Source organism: Neltuma alba, unplaced genomic scaffold (assembly GCF_004799145.2).
Source record: "Neltuma alba isolate B1F8T4 unplaced genomic scaffold, ASM479914v2 tig00010963_pilon, whole genome shotgun sequence".
In the NCBI taxonomy this organism is placed as follows: Eukaryota; Viridiplantae; Streptophyta; class Magnoliopsida; order Fabales; family Fabaceae; genus Neltuma; species Neltuma alba.
In genome coordinates this window covers 1-10,645 of record NW_021635729.1, presented here as the reverse complement: position 1 = coordinate 10,645, position 10,645 = coordinate 1, and the positions used below count along the sequence as shown (strand labels likewise).

Here is a 10,645-nt window from a genome sequence, read left to right as displayed (position 1 = left end):
AATGCCAATTGAATACCACCTTAATCTTTAATATAAACCACTTGTAATACATCCTTACACACTAAGAAATATATTAAATTAACCAAAATTTTTAATTTCACCCTTATTAAAAATATTTTCTTTCTATATTTATCAATTATTCTCATATCTCTCTTTTATTTTTCTCTTTCATATGAAAGTTAAAAAAAAAAGTAACGTTTAAAAACAAATCTTAAATACTCCTTCAGTCTTTAATATAGAACCTAATTATTAAGTTAATTTTGATCCTAAATATAAGACATATTTCTTATATTTATTAATTTTTCCTAACTTACCCATATGGATACTCTTTCAACTATAATCAAATAAATGAGGGAGGGAGGATATTAATAAAGATGATTATGGTATTTTAGGAAAAACATTTTACATTTCTTATAATTAATTAATTTACCTAACTTTCTTAATATAATCAAATTAATTAAATAGATCTTATACTACCTTCTGCCTTTAATATAAGACCTTATTTGAATTTTATTTTGGTTATAAATATAAGACCTCAATCCACTTTGTGTCTCATATTTATACTTTTTTTTTCAAGGTAGTCCTTTTAACAATGGTAGTTCTAGCCAATACATTTAATTAGTAAAGATATTTTTGGAAAGACATCACCTATTTATTACAGATAACTAACTTAACTTTTTTCCTTAATCTCCTCAAATTAGTCCATTACCTCTTATAATTAGCATCAGAGGTAATGTTAAGGATTGGATGAGTATATTACTCCTCCGGTCCTAATTATAAGACCCAATTGACTTATTTGAGGAGATTAAGGAAGTAAGTTAAGTTAGTTATTTATAATAAATAAGTGTTGTCATTCCTAAAATATCCTTGCTAATTAAGTATATTGGCTAAAACTATCATTATTAGAAGGATTATCTTGGAAAAAAATACTCCTCCGGTCCTAATTATAAGACCCAATTGACTTATTTGAGGAGATTAATGAAGTAAGTTAAGTTGGTTATTTATAATAAATAAGTGTTGTCATTCCTAAAATATCCTTGCTAATTAAGTATATTGGCTAAAATTATTATTATTAGAAGGATTATCTTGGAAAAAATGTATAAATATAAGAGACAAAATGGATTGGGGTCTTATAATTAGGACCAAATAAAAAGTCAAATGGGGTCTTATAATAAGGACCGGAGGAATACATAAATATAAGTAACAAAATGGATTGGGGTCTTATAATTAGGACCAAATAAAAAGTCAAATGGGATCTTATAATAAGGACAGGAGGAGTAATAAATTAAAATCCAAACTTTTCCCGCAGTACCTCAACGAAAAGTCGGCGACCGGCTGGTTGATTTTTATTAGACTTTAATGCAGAGCAAAACAAAAAATTATTTTGGGATCTGAAAATCGTTACGAAATTTAATTAATTAATACACGCACGAAATGTTCGGTGCTGATTTTTCTTTCTTGACAAAATTTCAGAAGCACAAGAAAGAACATTATGATTGAAGCGCGCGAGATCGTCGTCCCCATCACTTTTACGCCAATTTAGCCGTTTCTGCTTTCTAACGTTAAAATTTTTATTTACTTTATTTACTTCAGATTTCTCCAAATTATCAGAATCGGATTACAGAAGTAAAAGCAAGCTTTTAGCTGTAAAATATGGTAATTGATTTTAGTTTCTCTTGATTTAACTTTATACTTACCATGCTTAGCTCGCAGTGGTTTTATTTTCGCCGTCCACTCTTTTTTATTTGGGGGTTCTATTTTCTTGTTGAAGATTCTCATATATGTTCAGGACAGCACCAACCTCCACGCAGCATAAGGGGCAGAGGAGACTAGGAGAGAGAAATACTAAGCATAGCGAACCCAGAGAGATCTGACCAGAACAAGAACCAACATGAGGAAATGGAGAAGGTGAGAAAAGGAGTGAGGAAAAGGAAAAAAAGTAGCTGAGATTGTTTATCGCCTTCGGTGGTGATCGGAACCGATTAGCTTTGGTTATTTTTTCTGCTTCGGTGGGTTCTTTGATACTGGAATCTCTTTGCTTTGGTTTTCTTTTGTGTTTTTGGTCCCTTAACGGTTGATCTCTAGCTCTTCTTGGAACCTTTTTCTGCATCTCCTCCTCTTCCTCTTTCGCTGCTGAATTTTGTACTGATCTTAGTAATAGTTATATGGAGCGTTCCTTGAAATGGGTTTGACAATTGATCGGTGGTCGAATCATATAATTGCTGCCTCAAGGTTGCAGTGATATTTGTCAAAACACGAGGAAAACGGTTGATTTGTTGGCATCCAATGAATATGGATTTTGTTGTCATAATTTTCCGAATTCTGGTCTTTTTTGGGTCGTTGATCCCCTTTCTGTGACAGAGATCGGAACTACCTCCTACGAACTTCCCAAACATCTTTTAATTAGTGATTTTGTCTTTGATCAGGTAGTTTGTATTGATCTGGCGATAGCAGATATTTTATTCATTAGCTCCTGGAACTTGGATTCTACTGATAAGGTGATCAGTGCCGCTTTTTATTTTTTATTTATAACTATAATATTCAAGTTCATAAAAAGGTGGTCAATCTTTTCGCACCTTTTAATTGATCTGAAACTGAATTTTTGCATTTCTTTTATTCCATTACTATGTTCAAGCAGCAACAGAGACTTGATTTCCCCTTGTTGGTGTAGATTTCAATGGCCTAAGGCACCCTTGCCGCTTCTGGTTTACTTGATCCAGTTTTTGCGGATTGGGTTCCTACAACATCAGAAGAGAAAGCGTTGGTGTTATTAACTAGAGCTATGGCAGCCAGGTCCCAGGCAGATGCTAAAAAGAAGTATTCGTGGTGGTGGGACAGCCATATAAGCCCGAAGAACTCAAAATGGCTTCAAGAAAATCTGACAGGTACTGCTTCTATTTTATCTGCTCTTGCTACTAAAGTTGCTGTAGCTAGCTTTAGAGATTGATGTGAACCATGCATGTTTTTACTTATCAATAGGAGGAAGCAATGCCTAACATGAATCTTCTATAGAAAGCAACTATAATTGAGTGATTTTCTTTCTGTGTAGTTTTCATTTTCTTAGCCATTCATTATAAACTCTTACTGTGATGGGAATGAATCCGCACAACTTATAGTTTAAATGCATCTCGAGTGCAAAGCTGCTAACTGGATAATTATGCCCTAGTCTTGTATGAACTCTGTCCTTTTAGTGAATAGTGATGTCTGTTACAATGCTATATGCTGATTCAAACTACACCGATTTCAACGCCTGGTACCCTGGGCAGACACGAGTCACTTTATGAGACTATGAATGAAAATGTCGTCACCAAATACATTATTGGATTTTGAACTTTTTATCTATTCTATTGAAAACTCTTCTAATTCTATAACAGTAGATTTTGAAGGACGCATCAGGAGATGGGTTTTGTTTTAATTTTATAAAATGGTAGTCTTGTCTTTTATGGACCAGTGCACAATAGCGGTCTCTGTGATGTTAAACCATATCCATTTCTGGTACTTGTATGTCATTTTTTATTTCATTCATAACGGTATTTGCTTTATTCCTCAGAGTATATGCGACAATATTTCCTCCTGGAAATTGTGCGGCTGGCACTTATGTACTTGTGGGTAAATGTTTTAGATAGCATTAAACTAGCCTATGCCTTTTCGAAACCTGATTGAACTCAATATTCAGATATTGATTATTTTATAGGTCGAACATGTTGTAAACTTAATTTAAATATAAACGTCATTTTATACTAGAAAATATTCCATATTTTCTCACATAAAAGCTTGATTGCCTAAATATGCTTCAATAACCAATTGCAATGACTTCCTTTCTTGAACAGATATGGATTCCAAGGTGAAGCAGATGATTAAACTTATTGAAGAAGATGCAGATTCCTTTGCCAGGAGGGCAGAAATGTATTATAAAAAGCGGCCGGAGCTTATGAAATTGGTTGAAGAGTTTTATAGGGCATACCGTGCTTTGGCTGAAAGATATGACCACGCAACTGGAGTCATCCGCCAAGCTCAACGGACCATGGCTGAAGCATTTCCCAATCAAGTCCCCATGCTATTGGCAGATGATTTACCAACCGTTCCTTTTATGGAGGCTGAGCCACGAACTCCTGATATTATGGACCATGATGAAGTGCAAAAGGATTCTTCTGGAAACCCTTCATTTAATTTCCATACTATCAAAAGAAATGGAGCGTTTACTGAAGAAACTGATTCTGCTAAAAACAGAAGGGGTCTGAAACAACTCAATGATCTCTTCACGTCTGGAGGGGGACGCGCTAGAAAAGAGCTCAATTTTCATGATGTGGACAATGATAATAACAACAAAAATGATGGGAACCATGATACCAAAGCTCAAGTTTTGTCTGAGTCTGAACGGGTGACGAGGGCTGAGGCGGAAATTTTGGCCTTAAAAAGAGCTCTTGCTAAGTTAGAAGATGAAAAGGAAGCTGGCTTGCTTCAATATCAGCAGAGTTTGGAGAGATTATCTAATCTAGAGTCAGAAGTATCTCACGCACAGGAGAATTCCCAGGAACTCAATGAACGAGCAAGCAAGGCTGAAGCTGAAGTTCAAACTTTGAAAGAAACCCTTAATAGGTTACAGGCTGAAAGGGAAGTTAGTCTTCTGCAGTACCAGCAGTGCTTGGAGAAAGTATCCAACCTGGAGAAAAATATTTTGTCTACTGAAAAGGATGCAGGAAAACTTAGTGAAAGAGTTATTAGGGCTGAAACTGAAGCTGAATCCCTCAAGAAAGACCTTACTACAGTAGAAGCTGAAAAGGAAGTAGCCCTTGATCAATACAAACAGTGCTTGGAGACAGTATCAAAATTGGAGGACAGATTAGAACAAGCTGAGGAGAATGCTAGAAAGACTAAGGAGCAAGCTGATAAAGCTGGAAATGAAATTGAGGCCCTGAAGTTAGAAATTGCTAGACTAAGTGAGGAGAAGGAAGATGCGGCACTTCGTTATCAGCAATGCTTGGAAATAATTTCCAGTTTGGAGCATAAACTTTCTCGTGCTGAAGAGGAGGTGCATAGGCTGAGTTCCAAGATAGATGACAGTGCTGAAAAGCTGCTGAATTCGGAGCAGAAGTGTCTCCTCTTGCAAACATCAAATGAAAATATGCAGTCTGAACTGCAGTCTTTGGTGCAGAAGTTGGGCTGTCAAAATGAAGAACTCAGTGAGAAGCAACAGGAATTGGGTAGGCTTTGGAATTGCATACAAGAGGAGAGGTTAAGGTTTGTGGAGGCTGAAACAGCTTTCCAGGCTCTTCAGAACTTGCACTCTCAATCTCAAGAAGAGCTGAGATCTATTGCTGCTAAGCTTCATCATAAGGCTGAACTTCTGGAGAATGTCGAATTTCATAAGCAGGCTTTAGAGGATGAAGTACAAAAAATGGAGCAGGAAAACAAAATTCTCAATGAGTTCAAAATTTCTTCATCTTTGTCTACCAAAAATCTGCAGGACGAAATATTAAATCTGAGGGAGACAATAGAGAAACTTGAACAAGAGGTTGAACTGCGAGTAGATGAGAGAAATGCTCTCCAGCAAGAAATTTACTGTCTTAAAGAGGAGCTTAGTGATGTGAATAAAAGGCATGATGCCATGATAGAGGAGGTTAGTTCAACTGGCTTAGATCCACAGTGCTTTGGGTTGTCTGTGAAGAAATTGCAGGATGAGAATTCAAAGTTGAGAGAGACATGTGAGGCTGACAGAGGTGAAAGAGCAGTTCTTCTGGAAAAGCTACAGATAATGGAGAAACTTTTGGAGAAAAATACTGTTTTGGAGAATTCACTCTCGGACTTGAATGTTGAATTGGAAACTGTCAGAGGAAAGGTACAGTTGTTAGAAGAAACATGCCACTCTCTCCTAGGGGAGAAATCCGCTCTCACTGCTGAGAAGGCCAACTTGTATTCTCAGTTACAAACTATGACTGAGAAGCTGGAGAATTTTTCCGAAAAGAACAACCTCCTGGAAAATTCATTATTTGATGCCAATGCTGAGCTTGAAGGATTAAAGGTGAAGTCGAAAAGCTTAGAAGACTCATACCAATCACTTGACCTTGAGAAGTCCAGTCTGATCTCTGAGAAAGAAACGTTAGCACAACAGTTGAACATTACTCAACAAATGCTGAAAAGCATCGAGAATCAACAGAGTGAGCTGGAACTAAAGCATTTGGAGCTGAAAGGTGAGAAGGAGTCTGCACTTCAAAAGGTGGAGGAGCTTCTGGTTTCCTTTTATGCAGAGAGGGAAGAACACTCCAGAATTGTGCAATTGAATGAGATACACCTGGCTGAGAAGGAATCACAACTTCATATTGCGCAAGAAGATGCAACTTGTCGGGAAAAGGAATATGAAAAAGAACTGGACAGAGCTGCACATGCTGAAATTGAAATTTTCCTCTTGCAAAAATGCATCAATGATCTGGAGGAAAATAACTTCTCTCTTTTAGTTGAGTATCGGAGACTAATGGAGAAATACACAATTTCTGAGAAGTTGGTATCAAATTTGGAGAATGAAAATGTTCAAAAGCAGGTTCAGATGAATTCTTTGTTTGACAGAATCACAATACTAAGGACTGGGCTGCTTCAGGGGTTGAAGAATCTAGACCTTAACAGCGACCGTTCTTTTGATGATATGGCTGAACAAGATCACATTCTTCTGGACCATATGCACGGTAAAATTCAGGAGAGACTGAAATGTCTTGAGACAATTTTCAATGAAAGCCAGCACCTTGCCATTGAGAATTCAGTTCTAGTCACATTCCTTGGGCAGTTGAAGCTAAAGGCAGAAAAACTTGTGACAGAAAGAGATTCCCTTGATGAGGAGTTGAGGATCCAGTCTGAGCAGTTCTTGGCTTTGCAAGCAGAGGTCCGATGCATACAAGAGAAGAATCAAGAATTGAAGCTGACTATAAGAAAGGGAGAACAGAGGATTGAAGAAATGGCAACTAAAGCGGGGGATCTACTTAAGCAGCTATCAGACTTGGAGCTGGCTCACAAAAACTTGCAGGATGAAAGTTGCAATACATTGGAAGAGAAAAATTCCTTGATGAGGAGATTCCTAGATCTGGGTGAAGAGAAAAACAACTTGGAAGAGGAAATCTGTGCTATGATTCATGAAACAATAGCTCAATCTAATATTTCTGTGATCTACCAGAACATTGTCTTTGAAAAAGTCCTGGCACTCAGAGAGCTAAGTGAAGATCTTGGTGAATTCTGTTCAGTTAATGATGACCTCAAGAATAGGCTAAAAGCGATGACAGAAAAATTAGAACATGTACAAATGGAAAATTCACATCTTAAGGAATCATTTGACGGATCAAGCATTCAACTAAAATCAGTTCAATCTGTCAACGATCAGCTGGGTTGTCAGATTCAGAAAGGAAAGGAATTACTGTCTCAAAAGGAAAACGAACTTATGGCTGCAGCAGAAATGTTTAGTGCTTTGCATACTGAGAAAACAGAGTTGCAAAAAATGCTAGAAGATTTGAGATTTAAGTATGATGAAGTCAAGGTGATACTTACTGATCAAGCTCATCAAATTTTGAATTTATCCTCAGACAAGGATCGTCAAAATGAAGAGCTCAGATGTCTGCGTGAAGTGAACCAGAAGTTGGAGTCTGAAATGGGATACCTTTGTGAAAAACTTGAAGAAACTAGACTAAGAGAAGAGAAGTTAAATAATCAACTGAAGGAGGGAACAGATGAGATTGAGCTCTGGGAAACTCAAGCTGCCACGCTATATGAGGAAGTGCAGATATCTACTGCTAAGGAAATATTAATTGAAGGGAAGTTTCGTGAGCTAGCTGGTACTTGTGCGAGTCAGAATGAAGAGCTCAGATGTCTGCATGAAGTGAATCAGAAGTTGGAGTCTGAAATGGGGCACCTTTCTGAAGAAGTTGAAGAAACTAGACACAGAGAAGAGAAGTTAAATTATCAACTAAAGGAGGGAGCAAATGAGATTGAGCGCTGGGAAACTCAAGCGGCCACACTCTATGAGGAAGTGCAGATATCTACTGCGAAGGAAATATTAATTGAAGGAAAGTTTCGTGAGCTAGCCAATACTTGTGAGTGTCAGAATGAGGAGCTCAGATGTCTGCATGAAGTGAATCAGAAGTTGGAGTCTGAAATGGGGCACCTCTTTGAAGAAGTTGAAGAAACTCGACTGAGAGAGGAGAAGTTAAATTATCGACTAAAGGAGGGAACTAATGAGATTGAGCTCTGGGAAACTCAAGCTACCACGCTCTATGAGCAAGTGCAGATATCTACCGCCAATGAAACATTAATTGAAGGGAAGTTTCAGGAGCTAGCCAATACATGTGAGAGTCTTGAACGTCAACATAACAATAAAAGTGTTGAAGGTGAATGGCTGAAAGAAAGAGTTAGCAAGTTGGAAGATCAAAATGGAAGATTACGTGATCAGTTGGCTGCTTATGTCCCTGCTGTCAGCGCTTTGAAGGATTGTATTGCATCTTTGGAGATGCAGACCCTTGAGCATACAGAACTACATAGCTGTGAAAAATCAAAGGTACTAGATATTTTCTATTTCTTTTCCCATCATATTGCCTCAGAATCCATTGTTCCACTATTTTAATTTCTTTGTATGTCTGTGCGTGTATGAATGAGGAAGGAAATGTGTTTTGGAAGTCTTTTTGTAGGTTTTAAATTGTGTTTTGTATGTCCATTGTTCCCTTGAAGGCTGAAATCTAACCTGCATGTCTACATTTACGTTGTTCTTATAGGTGGTTTTAACTTTTGAGTCCGACAATAGGCTTCTATTTCGATGTTTGAGGCCATGTAAAATGCAGGCTGTTGCCGTCTCAGATGTTATTGTAAAAAGTTTGGGCATTGGTGGATTTGGTCGTTATTTAGTATAATTGATTGTTTATTCTCTTTTCTTTAATTACACCAGGTATTATATTGCATATTCTGGATATCGTACTGTGTCTTATATTCACTGCTTTCCAGGTTAACGATATGACGAACCACCAACACACTGAAGGAGTTCCACAAACCAGCGAAAACCAGATTGCCATGGCACCGGATACACTCCCAGACATCCAAGAAATGCAGAAAAAGGTCAATACAATTGAAATGGCTGTTAAAAATCTGAAAGAAAATTTCAAGCCGAAGGATGAATTGAGGGAGATTCAGGAGTTACAAACCTGTATTAGCTGGAATCGAGAAAACACTCAATCTAGCAGCCATGGTAGTCGAATAAATGAAGCAAATGAGCACCAGGATGGAAGTATTGATAAACAGAAGATAGGAAAATCAATGCCAGATATTCCAGTAGCAGAGAGTGAAGTTTTGACAAAAGACATCATACTTGATCAAATGTCAGAAAGCTCGTCGTACGGGAGAAGTAGGAGAGGAACTCCCGAGGTTGACGATCACATGCTCGAGTTATGGGAAACTGCTAACAAGGTACAACAAAAGGCAACCACTGGATCAGCGAACTACCATCAGAAAGGAGTAACCAAGGAACCAAAAAATAAGTATCCCTCAATAGAGTCATTGATTGAGAAGGAGTTGAGTGTGGACAAATTAGAGATCTCAAGAAGGTTGACTCAGCAACGTGAAGAAGACAACAAACCGAAGATTATAGAAAGACTTGATTCTGATGCACAGAAGTTAGCAAACCTTAAAATTACTGTGCAAGATTTGATCAAGAAGGTCGAGACCACCGAGAAGAGCACAAAGGAAAAAGGAAGTGAGTATGATAATGTGAAAGGGCAGCTTGAAGTTACTGAGGAGTCCATCACCAAGTTGTTTGATGCCAACCGCAAGCTGATGAAAAATGTAGAAGAGGGTAAGCTGTCCTTTGTTGAGAATCCTGAACCAGAGTCAGATGATAGTGGAAGCATAAGCAGAAGGAGAGTTTCCGAACAGGCACGGAGAGGATCAGAAAAAATTGGACGCTTTCAATTGGAGGTGCAAAGACTGCAATTTCTTCTGCTGAAACTTGATGAAGAAAGAGAAAGCAAGAGGGAAAAGCAAAAATGGCGGATCGAAGTCCAAGAGTACGTTTGCGAGACTATCTCTATGGATATGGAGGGATGAGAAGCAACCAAAATAAGAAAAAGAAACATTTTGTTCGTGTGTGCACCACCCACCAAAGGAGATTAGTCAGTAAGCAATCAATCGGCTGATTATGAGCACAATCCTTTCATCTTAGAACAAATGAGGCATTAGCTTTCTTGTCTGTAAATTTTCTTTTCAAGAGTTCGTCCATGAGACCCCCATGTTTTTTTCGGTACCATGGAGAGAAACTGCCCTTCATTTGTGCATATCGTGCTGCCTCTTTAAATTTTTGCCATTTCTTCAACTGAATAATAATCTCTCTCTTTATGCTGGGATTTGCTCAACTGTGCATGCCCTATTTTTGATGAGAACTAGGCATAGAAAACCGGAGGTTGTGAACGATAATTATCTGCCTATATGATTATCTTGTTTAAATAATCCTCTTAGAACTTCTAAGTACTCTTTTGTTCCTATTTATACTATTTATAGGACATTTTAGTTTCATATAGATCAAGAAAAACTTAAAAAATACATTAACTCTATTAAAATATAATAATTTTTTACTTTATTTTTATTTAATATATATACTTTTCAAAAAAGATAACTACTTACACTA

General features: G+C 37.4%; 1 pseudogene; it reads left to right on the top strand.

Moving 5' to 3' along the window:
* The first annotated feature begins 1,802 nt into the window (after positions 1–1,802).
* Positions 1,803–10,378, top strand: LOC114760275 (protein NETWORKED 1D-like; annotated as a pseudogene).
* Positions 10,379–10,645: the final 267 nt, after the last annotated feature.